Raw genomic sequence first — 16,448 nt, 5'->3', positions numbered from 1 at the left:
CGTCCAGACCTTGTGAATAAAAAAGAAACATGACAAAGGGGGAATACACACACATTAATAATCTGGCACACAGTGTTCCGAACGCCCCCACCGGTTACCCCGACAAGCATCGCAGCAAGCCTGGATGCACGCCGTTTTCCTGCCTGCATTGTTCGCCTCGAAAGTTACTGCTGACTTCGCACATTCGCGCATACATAAGTACAGCCCGGCGCATTGTAACTCACAGTGCGCACAAAAGGCGTACGTCATTGAATTCCGCTTGAACCAGACTCTGCCTCCTCCTCCTCCTCAGTGACGGAAGTCAAGCTTTCAAATGGCTGCTTCCCTTGTTGCTGAGGGAGGCGCTAAGCGTCTCGTGCGATTCGTGCAACGGTGCGTTGGTAGACCGTCATTGCTCAGAGGGAAAAGAAGCTTCGAGTGGAAATCTTCCTCGTCGTAACCTACGCGCGCTCAAGAGCCAGCGCCAGACGACGGCAAGCCGTGGCTGCATTCGAGCGACAGCTGCAGCGCTCTGACGCCAGAATCCCGCAGGCGCGCTCAAACATGTCACCGTGACGCAGACCGCCGCGTCACAGCCAGCATGATGCGCGTCACTCCGCTAGGCGCTTAAGTGACGTCACGCAACGCAGTCCTCGCCACCTTGCGCAACTGCCGAACGCGTCGGCCTTGAAACGGAGCGCGAACTAAAGCCTTGACCATCCGACGGCGGCCACCCTCTCCCCCCACTGAGACACTGAATCAGCGCCAGCAATAATTGGCCAACTCTCGCCGCTGCGAGGTGTCCGTCCTCTACATTTCCACTACGCCAAGAGCGTTGCGCTACCGCAATTACATAACCGAAAAAACTTCGACGCATACTCGATGACCGGTATATACAGCCCTGAAGGCCACGCCAGAATTACCCGCGGGAAAACTCAAGAGACCGTTAAGCAATGATTGGCGCCGGAGTTTTTTTTTTTTTTTAACGTCTTCGTAAAGAGTTAATTGCGCGCGAGGCGCACTCATCTCGTTTAAACGGTATGCATGTTCCGGTCCTGAGCCGAAATACAAAACTTTTACCAAGAGCCTGACCACTTTTCTCCTTCTTAACATTTCGTTACCTTCGTGCGAGGTCGACGTCAGAAACCATTTCACGAACGTATGCAGCACAACGCACAAGTATTTTCGAAATAAACTCCGCCGAAGCGCATATTTACCGCGTCACCCCTTCCCGAAGACACACGGGCGCCTGTAGCAGTGAGTGCCGCTTGCCTCCGATGCAGTTCCCACTCGCAGCGTGAATGCGAGCACGCTAGCAGTGCGCGCCGAGCCGGGGTCTGGGCACCGCCACGTGCGTGTCAGGGAATGTCGCCGGGTAGCGCAACAGCGACGCAAGATCTCGCACCGAGCTTGCACAAGCACGCAGCCAATCAGCCGGCATGGTGAACCGAGGCAGGCGTCACCCCTCAGGCCGCGTCCTCCATTATTCACATTTGCAATACCTCAGCGGAAATGAATGGATCGATAAATCAACAAGCTACAGTAACTAACAAAAGTATTGGAAGAGGGAAAAAAGAAACAGATTCAACGAAAACTCCGCAAGTTCTGCTTACGCACACAACAGCGGCAAGAACGTCAGGGCACCTCTGATGCTGGTTTAGGTTGGTTTATGGTGGTTAACGTCCCAAAGCAACTCAGGCTATGAGAGACGCCGTAGTGAAGGGCTGCGGAAATTTTGACCACCAGGGGTTCTTTAACGTGCACTGACATCGCACGGTACACGGGCCTCTAGAATTTCGCCTCCATCGAAATTCGACCGCCGCAGCCGGGATCGATCTCGCGTCCTTCAGGCCGGCAGCTGAGCGCCATATCCACTCAGCCACCGCGGCTGGCACCTTCGATGCGTATACGCGTTCAATCCAAGAACGATTTTTTTCGACGTCCAGAAAGGCGGGCGTTCTTGTAAACCTTCAAGAATAACTATATCAGCGCTACACAAAATATTTTTTTTTCGTGTGACTCATTTCTACAGGGACTCTCAATGATTACGCAAAGAGGGGCCCAGAACTTCAACAAGAGCAGTTTGCAATTCTAGCAACGGAATGATTCAGCCGACGTGATATATAACATTTTTGTCAGCTCAAAGCCCGAGTCGACAGTGTCCGTTTTATTTTACAATACGTTGTATCAACGCGCTGAAATTATATTAATATGAGAAAAAAATGTTGATTTTCCTGTTTCACGCACACTTCACATCTTTTTTTCACGGCACTTCAGTTATCATTGGAAGTATCATCGCGCCAAAAATGCATGCGTTTTCGAGAAGCTTGCAGGCAAAGCAATCTCTCCAGTGCCCGTAACTCGTCTAAATAGCCAAAATTTGTTGGGCAACAGCGCCGAGGGCAATAGCGTTTTCGAAATTGTAAAAAACTGATATGGATATTCCTTACGGTGGGCTACACGCCTCTCAGTAATTAGGGAGCCTAACGGTAATAGTTAAACAGATAACTATTCAACATTAATTAACCATCCTGCTAGTTACCACGTCTTAGCTGTATCCTGATGTACTACACCGCTGACAATGCTATGGCGAAAAAAAAGCGCTCTTCTAATTTAAAATTGTGTAAAGTCTTAGGTGAAACGCATTGTATACCGCAGTGTCGTGTTCGTGCGTTCGTCAGCACGAAGGTGCTGCTCCGAATACAACCGGAAAATACGGATTCGGTTACGCGCAACTAGCAAAACTTGACGTGCGTAAAGGGAAAATGCGAAGAAAAAAAAAACTGGTTCACCTCAGAACGCTCAGAAGTGAATGGCGATCTAGACTAACCTCCGAGATCCGGGCTAAAAAAAAAATCTGACGCTCTCGCAGTTTTCTTGAGAGATCGGCCGGTGTTGGCAATACATGTACAGGGTTGGTCAAAAGTTCCCAGGCCACAGGGTCTGCTTTTGAGCAGTATAGCCAGGCAGTTACGACACCCTCGAAGGGTAGAAGTATCATAACCTCTCACAACCTTGACGGCTTTATCGGCATCTGAAGTGCCAGGATGTACCGATAAAAAGCAGACCATGTGGCGTGGGAACTTTTGACCAACCCTGTACTTCATTTCCTGGCCTATTCTATACCTTACGAAAGGTCCGTTTTCAGCTGAAGAAGCCATTGTCATTGGAACGCGGTAATCCGTCGACACAGGCACCTTCAGTTAGTCCTCGGTATCCCTTTGAGTCGAACACCGCCGCCTGTTTTTTGCTTTCGAACGCTTGATATTACAGGTAGTAAATATTTATGGCTCTAGCTTTGTAACACTAGCTGCTGGCCCATCCTGTCACGTGGCGGGCGTCGCCCTACCCAATCGGATCTCCGCCTTCTGCGCTGCTGCCACGTGCAGGCAGCGCGCAGACGGCAAACAGTCTGCGTCAGCCCTGTATAGCGATCGAGCAGTCCGCACCACTCAATGAAACTGATATCGGACAACACCCGATGGTTTTTCGGGCAAAGCGCTGGTTCCCACAAAGTTTGCAGGTCTATGCGGCTCTACCTCCGCGCAAAGGTTGCTTCAAGGACCCAGTATCTGCAGCGAGCTGTCGCTTTATTTGGAGTCCATGCAATGCGCTATTCGAGCGCTTTACACAGGGGTGGCGCATACTACACGAGGAAGGCACTGCGCTGCAGTCGCTTCGTCGCTGCATCCTTACAACTTCGTCAAGGATTGAAGACAAGGATGCCGACCCCAGTTGGCTCGCGATCGCCTCAATCGCTGACGGTATTATCGGTATTATTATATAAAGCGACTCGTCCGAAGCAAGGGTCTCGGCCAGGAGCACATGACCGCGCTGGAGAGCCTGCCTTCGAAGAAATATACGTGCACAACAGATTTTTTTAAAGAAATAAACGCCATACCTTGTCGGACTGTACGCAATCTACCCTGCTACGAATTTCGGGTACAACGAACGCAATCCGCGTGACAGTCAGGTTCATTGTAAGTGGGCGCGACTGTATTCAGTTTTGCATTGCAACTATTCATACAATGCCAAGTGGAGGTTTCAGCCGCGACAACGTGATAGGAAAGACGGATCAGCTGTCGTCACGCAGCCGTCTCCTCCGCTTCTGGAGCGTCAACTAATCATGGACGCAGACCAAAGTGGACATGTCCGCCTCAGGCCGATTCACACGACGGACCGTTCGCCCGCGGCCTGCGCATCACGTGTTCGTGCGTCACTAAAAACTGCCCCTGCGATCCGATGACGTCAAGCGGATGCGACGGACCAAAAGAGCAGACGACGCGCTGGGTGGACCACTGTTGCCAGATTAATTTAAAGCGTTTGGCAACGCTGGTCAAACTGGTTTTTCCTCCCGACCCATGGACTGCGATTGAATGGTGCAGGTGCGGCCCTTTGTCCAATTCCTCAATGGCCTGGGCCGTCTTGCTAGCCCGAGTCGAGCACTTCGTCATGGTAGCGAACGCAGTGGAGCTTGACAAAAAGGCGCGCCAGCTCAACGCCACTCAGCGAAATGCGGCAGCTGAAATACTGGCAAGAGCGGTGGTTGCCAGAGCTGGCGAGCGCATCTTCGCGGGGCCGCCGCTAATTCCCGCGATGGAAGAGGCACTTGAACTTCCTTGGTTGTCCAGTCGCGGGCCGACAGCACGCCTCTCGATTTGGTGACGCACGAACACGTGACGCGCGGCCGCGGGGCGAACAGTCCGTCGTGTGAATCGGCCAAAAGCCACGCTCGTGCTTCGGCTGCCGCATTTCGCTGAGTGACGTTGAGCTAACGCGCTGTTTTGACAAGCTGCACTGCGTTCGCTACCGTGACGAAGCGATCGACTCGGCTAGCAAGACCACTCAGGCCATTGGACAAAGGGCCGCACCTGCACCATTCAATCGCAGTCAGGGTCGGGAGGAAAAACCAGTTTGACCAGCGTTGCCAACGCTTTAAAATAATCTGGCAACAGTGGTACACCCAGCGCGTCGTCTGCTCTTTTGGTCCGTCGCATCCGCTTGACGTCATCGGATCGCAGGCCAGTTTTTAGTGGCTGCATGAACACGTGATGCGCGGGCCGCGGGCGAACGGACCGTCGTGTGAATCGGACGGTTCGAGCATACGAGCCCAGATGTAAATTTGGCATGTTCACAAGCCTACTGCCTGCACACTCACTTTTTAAACGACACACACTTCTCCACGAAAACACGCAGCCATTCTAAATAACTATTATTCGCCTATATATCAGGATTACAGCATTATACTTCATAAAAGAACCCGAAGTCGGAAGCCAGGTTCCATTCTCTGCGTCTAATTGCACCATCGAAGCATCAGCACGCACAGCTCCGCATTTCTGGTCCATCATTCAGTTATCAGCGTGAGCTGGCAGGCACCCATTGGCGTCCGTTTCATTCTGGGCTTCCTCGCGCGTTGAGAAATCACACATATCGTGTTGTGTCGCGCTTCCGGCGTATTGGTTGCAAGCAAGCACGCGTCATATGTGAAGCCAGGTGCGGCACACATGAAGCGAACGCCTCTTGACTGAATCCACAAAACAAAAAATAATTACTTGGAAATCTAGACATACCTCTATAAGCAACTGCTTATTCTAACTTTCTGATCACGGGTATTTACCGGTAGTGCAGTACAAACACATTTGACTAACGTAAGGGCTTTTTTTTTTTCTCGCTATTTCTAAGCGTGCATTGGAAGAATCCCCACGCAGAAACCACCATCCAGGATGTTGCCGCACGTAAGGGTAATGACACCACGTGAGGATGAACACAACTTAGCGCAGACGCTTGGCGGCGCCGTGGTGGGGTCATGTAACGATTTTACGCTTAAGAGAAAAAAAAAGCAAAAAGCAAACAAATGGCGCTTACGCGCACGTGCGACACAGCCACGTCCACGCACGAAGTGGCCGGCTTTGCGCTGTTTCCACGGAAATGAACGACCAAGCGCAGTCACCGAACTCTCTCGCAGGAAAAGGAAGGCGTCGCTGGAGTTAAGCTCCCTCGGAATGGGCTCTCCGGCGTCCCCGCTCGGCCAGTAAACGAGGCGCCAGACCTGACAATGGGCCAAGGTGAAAAAGCCGAGACAACGCGTTTCTCCTCCCCTTGGCAACCTCAATTAGGCTGCGCCCCCTCTTCGAGGCTACCCTTCCCTCGTGCTGGAGGTGAGGGAAAAAAGAGAAAGAAAAGCGCAGAGCTGGCTATCAAGGGCTTACGGGAGGGCTTTTCACGGCTAGTGGAAACCCGCCGCACTCCGAGAACAGAAAGTGGGCGCATCGCAGACAGGTTCGACGCAATGACCACGCAATCACTGCGACGAGCACAAGCGCCGAGTGGAGGTGACCCCCTTCGGCGAAGACCGGCGACGTCACGGAAGCTCTCCGCCACAAGCGCATTAACAGAACTGTCTACCCAGACCAGAGGCGCATCGGCGCTAACTAAAGACAAGGACGTAGAGGGAAGAGGACGGGACCAGCACCAGTCCTGTTTTCTTCTCTGCGTGGTTGCCTTCGGTACCCGTTTAAGATATGAACCAACGTGTACTGTACAACAGCGGGCGCTGCTGCCGAACGGAAAAAAAAAATGAGAACCAGGACCAGCCTGTGAGCAACATTCGGAGACGCGGCGAAAGACGACGTTCCGATTAAAAACAGCGTCGACTGTGCGCAGCGCGTCTAAAACTAAAACGCGGCCGAACGCACTCTGCGCCCGAGCTCTTTTGACGAGTCGGGGAGGCCTTCGCGTCCTCTGCCGAGGCAGGTGGCTTTCAATTCGCTAGTCACGGCCACCCGTTCCCTCCCCTCTGCGCGGTCGGGTTAACAAGCGCGCCACAGCTGCGTTCGCATTCTTCATTTCTTCGAACCTTGAGATTCGCGAGCCGAAGCACCGAGGACGCTGCGGCATTCAAAACAACGATTTGCCTCCGAGCTATGCTGCCGGGGGGAGGTGTTGCGCAAAGGCGGAATCCACGAGAGCCCCACGCGACATTGCGGTGGCCTCTAAAGGGGCGTCCTGCCATCAATATGAAGAATGCCACCGGGAGCACCCGAAAACACGACACGCTTCAAAAAGGTCTCGAATTCCACTTTCGCGGCACATGTGCTTTGATATTTTCGTACGCCACGTTGAAAAAATAGATGAGGATGTCCACAGTGTCCACAGACAACCTGCGCTGAAGCTACACTGATAGCACCGCCTTTGCACAAAACAAGTGGTTATTTTGCGATGGCACCGCCTGCCATCGCTTCTCGCGAGCCACGAGTGTCGGCGCTACGTTGAAGCCACACGTAGCACGCGTCCGCGTGACTCACCTGGCCCGCCCCGACGTGCCTCCTTTCCGTCGCGACCAAAGCAAAATGTAAACAATTGCCACGAAAATCAAGCTGTTCGCTGTCAACAGAGGCGACTTACTGTAATAAAGGCGGTAAACACCTCATAAAAGACCTTTTGTCTACTTTGTTCCAATCTAGGAAATAACCTCTAGAAAGACGGTGGTTATCGTAGATGTACTGGAAATTGACTGTTTTCATAAAATGGCTGCCACAGAGTGACTTTCTATCGGTTTCGAGAGCAACAAATATAGCGTCCATCCCAGTAGAATTGGAAAGCACAGAATTGCTGAGTTTGGTGCAGGTTCAAACTTACATATGATGCCGCGCTGCTCCCGGTATAAAAAGCTCGATTACTATCATGCATCGGACCATGAATGGAAAACAGTAAGGAGAATAAAATTGGAGGGAACACTTAAGCTCCGCCTTCAGGGTATGACGCGACAGCTGAATGGGTTAATGCCCGTATATGCAGAATTGGTCATTCTCACCGTCGTAGATCCCTGGCCATATATGTAGATTTGGATCCCTGGGAGTCCTCATACCACTCCTGGCGCAGTGCACGGTGCAGCGGTTAAGCGATGCGCCACAGCCCTGCATGCGATGGCAGGCGCTGCCACCGGTGGGACTTGTGCGACCCAGGTTCCAGCTCTTGCCGAGCAGCCGTCAGCGACCAATCATTAACTTAAACTGCCACCTGCCCCGGTGCGCAGTTTGCTTACAATCCGGTGGGCACGTTGTGATGATGCCACAAAGCTGCGCGACCTAGGTGGCCCACCTGACTCCTCTGCAGAATTTTTCGCGGACTTTTCGCTCACGGTGAGCGACGCCGATGACGAAGACGGCTTGTTCTGCGACACGGACTCCTTAACGATGTCGCGTTAAAAACGGAGTGTAGATCATTTGGTTTGGAGTGGGGGTCATTTGGCACATAACGGAGTAAAAAGGAGTAAACAGCACTCTAGCACTCTAGGGGCCGGGTTTGCTGCCCAAGCCCTGGGGTATATTTACATCACTAAAAGTACGGAACGCTTTAGGTCGCCAACGGAAACAGGTTCCCTCTTCAAAACATGCGAAGTTCTTGCAGTTGCCAAGATTTTATCGGAAGTTCCAAGGCTCTTCTAATTGCTAACCTCTGGTTTTGCCACGGTGGCTCAATGGTTATGTTATTGTGTTCGGCTGCTGGCCCGAAAGACGCGGGCTCGATCCCGGTCGCATTTCGACACGCTATAGAGGCCCGAGCACTATGGGACGTCAGTGCACGTTGAAGAACCCCAGGTGGCCGAAATTATCCAGGCGCCCTTCACTACGGCGTCCCTCATAGCCTGAGTCGCCTTGGGAAGGTAGACCCCACAAACAAACAAACGAACAAACAAAAAATCCTCTGGTGTCACGTTTAAAGGTGTACTTCCGTAGCTAACTAGAAAAGGTCATTATTCTTTGAGCTGGAAATATGCCGTCGCCGCCAAAAGTAAGCACTCCGCATATTTAGCGGTCGAAACCTACCCCGGGACTTCGGCAGCATACCCTGCCCCCAAAAGAGAGTGCGCAAAACACTGCGTTAGCCCTACAGCTTCCACTCAGCCACTTGGCCGCTGTCTGTATACTGTCACTCTGCCCAACGGATTATAGGTGTCCCTCCTAGGTAGCAGGGGGACCACCTAGGTCACGTGACCTTGTGACGTCATCACAACCTGCCCATGCGATTGTGAGAAAACTGACCCCCATTGCAGGCGCCAGTTAAAGTTAATGATTGGTCGCTCGGGAAGAGCAGACTTGGTCTCACAAGCCCTACCGATGGCAGCTCCTGCCATCGCAGGGCAGTGGCGCATAGCTTAACCGCTACACCACTGCGCCAGGAGCGGTATGAGGACTTCCAGCGAGCTATGAATGTCAAGTAGAGAATGACCAATTACTAATATATGGCCATTAGCCCATTATCGCGCTATCGCGTGATACCCCTTAGGGCGGAGCTTAAGTGCGATTTAGCCGATCTTTGTCTTGAGTCATGCGCAACCTTGAAAACCGAGCCTCCAACCGAAACGGAAGTGTTAGCACACATAATTCGCATTTGGCCTAACCACGCTGCATCGTCCGCCATTTTTTTTTAAATTTCGTCATAGGGTAATTCATGTTTACAGTGTAGGTACGGACAGTTCATGAGCAGCAGCTTGCCAGTATATCCCTCAAGAGGACAGTACTGTAAGCATAAAAAGCTGCTTCTTGCCAGTGGTCGCTTATGGGGCCGAGGCTTATAGTGGCTGACGAAAAGGCTTGAAAGCCTACGGAGAGAGCAGAGTGAGTTGGGGATGTTACAAACGCGAATTAATGATATCTGAGATAGGGCATGGAATGCGAAGGCAAGATAACCGACGGTCTCTTATAGGGTAGCAGTGTACATAGGGTCCAAAGGACGGCAAACACAGCAGGGGCCCAGAAAGTGCGGGGATGAGCTGGCCGCGGCTGGCACAGGGCAGGGTTAGTTCGAGATCAATGGGAGAGGGCTCTGTATGGAGTGAACGTAATTGGGCTGATGATGATGATGACGTATAGTATTATGCGCTGAGGGTATATGCTGCAAATGTTGAAGATACTTTTACATTACCAGAACCGTCCAGCAACAGCTGATGCCGGCCTATATCTGCTAGACACTTGAAAATGATGACAGATTTTGAGCAGCGAATCAATCAAATCATGCGAATTGTTTATTAAACCACATAGCTAGGATGCAAAAAAAATACATGTTTTTTTACACGTTTTCTGACACCAGAAAGGCATGTGCAACGAGGCTGAAACAAACGTTGGCCAACATTACACGCAAAAAGAAGACAAGAACAGATTCAACTTCTCTGATTATCGGAACCCGAAAGACGTGGGTTCGATCCCGGCCGCGGCGGTCGCAGGAGGCGAAATGCTATATGCCCGTGTACTGTGCGGTGCCAGTACACGTTAAATAACTCCAGGTAGTCGAAATTTTCCTCAGCCCTCCATTACAGCCTCCCTCGTAGCCTGAGCCGCTCTGGGATGTTAAACGCCATTAAAAAAAAAAGGGGGGGGGGGGGCAGCTTAAAAGCGCACACGCCACACACGGCACAAAAAAAGGGAGCGAAAATAATCCCTTTTTGCAGCTCAAAAAATAAAGCGAACGCTGAGCGCGCCTCAGGAAGTCAACCACGGGTCCTGCTGTGCATGGTTGGCTTTTTTGTTGCAACGTAGAACCGCTTCTGCGCGAATGTCAGACAGCAGCCTGCGCCGCTTCGCCCCTGTTGAGGAGACTGCTTCGTTATCAGTGTGTTCGTGGCAGCTCACATGTCGCGAGGGCACATGTGCGCGCCCTGCTCGGGAACTTCGCTCCGCCCCACGGGCACGGCTTCCGGTCGAGCTGGCTGACTTCCATTTGTTTCCGCTCATGCAGAACGGTACGGACGTAGGCTCAACACATGTGCTACACTATTCGTACACTCCACCTGCGCATAATTTCGACGATAACATAACGGGTTTCTCGGTCATACTTCAAGACATCTAGATATGCTAGCGGTGATTCGGCGAAAGCGAATGCGGCTAACACGTAACGTGTCCGCAACACGGGAGCAAACGGCCTCTGACACGTACGAATACGCTGACAGTAGGCGAAGCCAGGCGCTCCCGCGTTCCCGCTAACCGCGATTAAGACAGTATCGGTCCCCACGCTTCTCATCGTTACGCGTGCAAGAAGAGCATGAACCCATACTCGAAGTCTTATGCCGAAGAGGCGCGGCTGCCATCTGGAGAAGAGTTAGCCTCCTCCCCGTAGAAACGACGCCGACACCTATATGGTTACGCGCGCGTAACGAGCGTGCGTTACGCTGCGGTGGTGACAGCGTAGAGTACACGCACTAGGCGAAACCACGCGGAACGTTTCCATTCATAGACGCACCCATTGGATGGCGGGGCTGAACGCCGCCCGCGGACCAGGCAAGCGCTCGAATCGAGGGTTAGTCTCAAGCCATTGAGAAGATCAAGCGCCCCACACGCCCACGAGCTCGGCAAACAGACGCGGGGGGCTACGCGCATTGTAGAGGCGTCTCTCAAAATGGGGCTGTTGTTGTATGTGCGCGGCGAGTGACAACGACAACGCCCGCTGCTGAAGGCGAGTCGCAGCTGCTGCGTGGGACCGGCGTTCTGCCGACATGTCGTCGTCCTCGGCAGCACGGCCGCCAACGATCGGGCGACCCAAGCCTTCCTTTCAAAGACGTGTCGAGGGAAGAAGAGACGCAGCGGAGACTCTCAATTGAGCGCGAGGTTTCGTACGGCCTCACACGTTTCGCAAGCGTTTCAGCACGAAACTCAACTATAGTGGAGGGTAACACGATTTCTACGGACGGCGATAATACTTTAAAAAAAAAACTGCTATATATGTTGCCAAGAATTACGAATAGGGTTGCGTATGCAGTGTTACACATAACCTCCACATGATTATTTACAGAAAACGCACCGCCGAATCCACCGCCGAATGATAACAGTATCTTTTGAGACAGGGCTCCCATTAGCGTTGCAAAAGGAGAAGAGCGGTAAATTATGCGTCTGGGGCCACAACTCGGACTTCAACGAAGATTCTTTGAGAATCCGTGCGACTGCGGCCGCTTGATGACTCCCGGCGAAGATGGAAAGTGACGGGGGGGGGGGTGAATGTCCCCTCTCTTTTGAAAGCGCCGGGGCTGGCGCGCTTCAGACGAGTGGACGACGCCGGCCGATAGGCAGCGATAGCACGGCTCACTGCCGAACTCACCCAGACAGGGCGACACGCAACAGGAACAGGTCGACCTCTTTGGACGCTCGACAGACAGTCACGCACTCCACTCTCGTCGACTCTGCTTCCTCCCCCTCCCTTTTTAGCCCATGCGGGCTTGCGTCCAGCCGACGCGCGAGAGTAGTTTACGACAGCAAGTTCGTTCGCTACCCACGCGCCTTGGACAGACAGCCTGAGTGACACGGAAAATAGCACCTCCCGCAACAGGAGAACACGCTTCTGAGCATGCCACAGTCGGTGGGGCTTGCGGCGCGTAAAGAATGACAGCAAACTGCGAAAAGAGGCCCCACATCTCCAGCAGAGGCAACCTCGAAACCGTTCCATGCGCAGATATTCAAATGAGATTTCGCGCTGCCCTCGCGTACAAGGTCGCATGCATGGCGAAATAACGAAAACAAAGGGTGGTTAGGAACGGCTCATGACAAACGTTGAATTAATCAATGCTGCTACCTACTGACGGCTCCACTTAAGCCCCCGCGAATCGCGACACAGCTCCGTCCGGATGTCGCTCAGTGGCGCACCGTTGCGGGCGACGATAACCCCGGCGTTAAGCATGGCGTGTCGACGCGCATGAGCGAGCCCCGGATCACGTCTGCAGACGTCGTCGTCATCATAATCATCACCAGCTCGACTACGCCCATCGCAGGACAAAGGCCTCTCACATGTCAGTATCACACGAACCCAAACAACCAAGGGATCAGCAAACTCGCACTACAACCCTGCACACAAACCCGGCCCTGAATAGCAAACTGTGCACTGCGCAGGGTCTCCCAGCTACCGGTAAGCCAAGCGAGTGAAAATATCCGGCAAAGGTTGCAGCATTGTAACCACTGAAACTATTGTTAGCGGCGGAATGCAGGAAGCATGAGAGTTTTCTTGTCAGTTTCATTTTAGTGAAGTGATGAGGCCTATTGAAATTTTGGTTCGCTGGAGACACGCAAAAAAAGTGAAGTTGCAGGGCGTCAAAGGAAACTTCAAATCGAGAAAATTTCGTTGAGGTATATATTTGTTACGAAAGCGTTTTTGGCTGTGCTCCAAAGGAAGTGCGCGAAATCCGATACGCCAGCAGCAAATTCGCGTGTTTTGAATTTCCTGCGCCTGGAAGCACTCCCTTCGCACAATGGATCGCTAATAATGAAGGGTCCAACGTCACGCCATTATAGCAGCACAGCCGGAGTAGCTATACCAGTGCACCCCGGGCGGCCGAACTGTGGTTCAACACAGGGGATTCGCGCGCTTCCTTTGGAACTTGCGAAAAGCGCTCGGTTTGTTTGTTTGTTTGTTTGTTTGTTTGCTTGCTTGCTTGTTTGTTTCACACTCCACAGTTTTCTAAACGGAACCATTCGCATGATTCCAGCGGTATGAAAGTTCACTAGTTTCAACTATACAAAAACCATAAAGTAAATCACACGTCTATTGCGCATGTGCTAGACGACGTGAATCTCGAGAGGCGAAAAAAAGTGCGGATTAGAACGCCAGGCTTTAAAACATGCAGGAGAAAAAAAGTGAACGGCGACAAGGAAAGCTCGCGAGGCGGCAACTGTACACATATAGCCGGAAAAGGCTGCAGTTTGTAGGAATTCAGCATCCTAGTCTGGGCAAAGCGAAGCGGGAAACGCGGGTGGGCGCTGCGCAGCGTCTATAGTCGGATACAACTCAAGAAGGAAGAGGCTTTTCCCCGTCAAAGGACCCTCTTCCAGACCGCAGCCAACATCCAACGTGGTGCTGCTGTGACAGCGCAAGAGAAAAGCCTGCTTCTTTTCTCCAGGTCTTCGAAGGAAGTGTGTAAGCGCGCGTGTGAGTGTGCGTGTGCGTGCGTGTGAGCGTGTTTGCACAGCTACTTTACATCCTTCCTGAGGCTAATTTTCTCGGCAATACTTCGCAGATGATGAACTGCCGCATTCTGTGAACTTGTCCCAATTACGGTTTACGATTACGTGCGCGTTTTTCGCTGGGTACCGCGATTTGTCCCGTCATTAAGGCTTGCTTGCAAGGACACAGGACACAATAGAGACCACAAGATTATCAAGGAGCCGTCTTTTTCTTAATCACTGAATATGAGAGTTCAGGTCGCACAACTCCAACGACAATTGCTGTGATTGTAAAAAAAGGAAAAGGAAAGGCTGAACTATCTCGAAAGAAACAGAGCACGGAAATCGTACGTATAAAGAAGCCCAAATGGGCACAGCAAATTTACTCCTTCAAGGAGAAGTTCGCATATGCACAAAACGAGCGATTAAAAAACCAAATGATCTGAGAAAAAGCGTGTCTGTTTCGAGCATGTGTTAAGCGTAGAACTGGTGGGCTCGAGCCCCCAACGAAGGCAATGCGCAGAGCGTATGCGCCAAGATCACTCCAGGAGGCCCAGCCGTCACACAGCGAGCGCCCTGGCCACGGGCGCTCCAGGCGTACAACTTGTACACTGAAGCCCTCGAAAGTCACCCGATCTCCTTGACCTCTCAAGCATCCCGACGCTCGCTTAGTGCTGGAATCCCGAAGAGAGGGAGACAAAAAAAAGTCCGCGCGGATTACGAGGCCAGGTTTTAAAACGTGCCGGTAAACTGAATGCCGACCAAGTCGGTGTACCTGTTGCCGGAAAAAGGTGTCGCTTGCTGGGTTTCGGCAACCTCGTCGGTGCGACCGAGTCGGGTAACGTAGGTGACCGCGTGCGTCCCGGGCGCCCCTGGGCTCACTAAGGTGACTTGTAAGCGCAGTAGGACATTTTTTTTTTATATTTTACAAACGGCAACTGCTGAGCGGAACTGGTTTACGCTTTATGGGGTTTAACGCCCCAATGCAACTCAGGCTATAAGGGAGGTCATAGTGGAGGGCTCGGATAATTTCGACCACCTAGGGTTCTTTGACGTGCGCTGACATCGCACAGTACACGGGCCTCTAGCATTTCGCCTTCATCGAAATGCGACCGCAATCGCCGCGGCAGAGATCGAACCCGCGTCTTTCGGGTCAGCAGCCGAGCGCCATAACCACCCAGCCACTGCGGCGGGTTCATGAAACTGGTTTGGAGGTGCAAAGCAGTTCAGAACGCAGTATTTCTGTGCGAGTTCTTTGTGGTCCACGAACCACAGGGTACAATGACTGCGATGCGTTTTTTTTTGCTTTTTTTTTTCTAGCCGGAGGATGCCTGAATTATTCATCTCATACCTGATTGGCCTGCTAGATATGCTTGTTGCGCGAGTGGACGCTTCGCGAAACAGGCGCTATGTACGCCTCTCGATGACTCAATTTAACTGTTTTCTGACCCTTTTTCTGATTTTAGTCTTGTTCCTGCACTTCTACATTTCTAGGAACATTTTTTTTTTCTTTCATAATAGTACGCTTGCAGCATGCGTATACGCTTCGCGGCGCAAAGATTTTTTTTTTTAACTTTCTCTCTCACTTTCTCGACGCAGGCAGCTCTCTTACGAAACTCTACACAGGCTCTGCTCCTGCTCTGCAAAATGTTTCCACCCTCCCTCGCGTCTCGTTCGAAAATAGCATGTCCACTTCTGCTGTCTTTTCTCTCACCCCCCCTCCTTCGGGGGCCCCTTTCTCCGCAACCGCCTCGTGATCCCGGCTTGGACACCGACCGCAGAGGCCGCATTTCAACGGTGACATAATGCCAAAACGTCACTGCGACTAAATCGCGGCCAACGTTAAGGAGGACCCAGGAGGCTGAAATTAATCCGCAGCTCTCTGTCGCTGCGCGTGCCTCATGGCGCGGCCGCAGCTTCAGGGCGTAAAAATTCGTAATGTTTTTTTTTTTTCGCCCTTTTGCGACCACCTCTCCAGGCAAGCTATAGCATGTCAAGAAAAAATGTGCGTATGTTGAGTTTTATGGCGCAAAAGCAGCTGAGGCTATCATGCGTCAAACGCAGGGTTGGTAACATCTCACTGTTATGCAGACTAACTGCTAGTTTTTAAAGCGTTTAAGACATTTCCTTAAGAGTTTAAGCCATTTCCTTACTTTAAGAATTGAACGACTCGCGAGAAGTCTAATATCGCACTCTCTCCTGAGAGTAAGTTAAGGTGGAAAGGAATGTGTTTGGCGCAGAATAATTTAACGCAATGGAAGAGGGGGGGGGGGGGGGGGGAGAGAAAGAGATCCAGTTGACTTGCCAAACGCTGCGTCTCGAAATATCCGTACACAAGAATTACGGCAGCAAACGCGGTATTCGCCGGCCTTTACGCGGCGACTGCATGCAGGTCTGGACACGCGCACTATACGCGTCACATGTGCGCCCACACCAACGTTTGCAGAAACGTTTGCAAACATCCGCGCTCTAACGACTCTCTCAATCTTTCACGAAATGCCACCTTAAGGAGCGGAATAGCTGTGTGCACTTTATGACGCAGGTGCG

At 52.0% G+C, this 16,448-nt stretch overlaps 1 protein-coding gene across 2 annotated transcripts in view; it reads right to left on the bottom strand.

The window, feature by feature from the left end:
- Positions 1–1,309, bottom strand: part of LOC144113570 (oxidative stress-induced growth inhibitor 1-like) — an 87,471-nt gene extending 86,162 nt beyond the window's left edge. For both annotated transcript variants that reach the window (XM_077646715.1, XM_077646716.1), the window contains exon 1: positions 1,197–1,309. The gene's annotated coding sequence lies outside the window, so the exon portion shown is untranslated. The remainder of the gene's footprint in view (positions 1–1,196) is intronic.
- Between the last annotated feature and the right edge of the window lie 15,139 nt (positions 1,310–16,448).

Source organism: Amblyomma americanum, chromosome 1 (assembly GCF_052857255.1).
Source record: "Amblyomma americanum isolate KBUSLIRL-KWMA chromosome 1, ASM5285725v1, whole genome shotgun sequence".
NCBI lineage: Eukaryota > Metazoa > Arthropoda > Arachnida > Ixodida > Ixodidae > Amblyomma > Amblyomma americanum.
The sequence above is the reverse complement of the archived record's forward strand: the minus strand, read 5'-3'. Positions and strand labels throughout refer to the sequence as shown.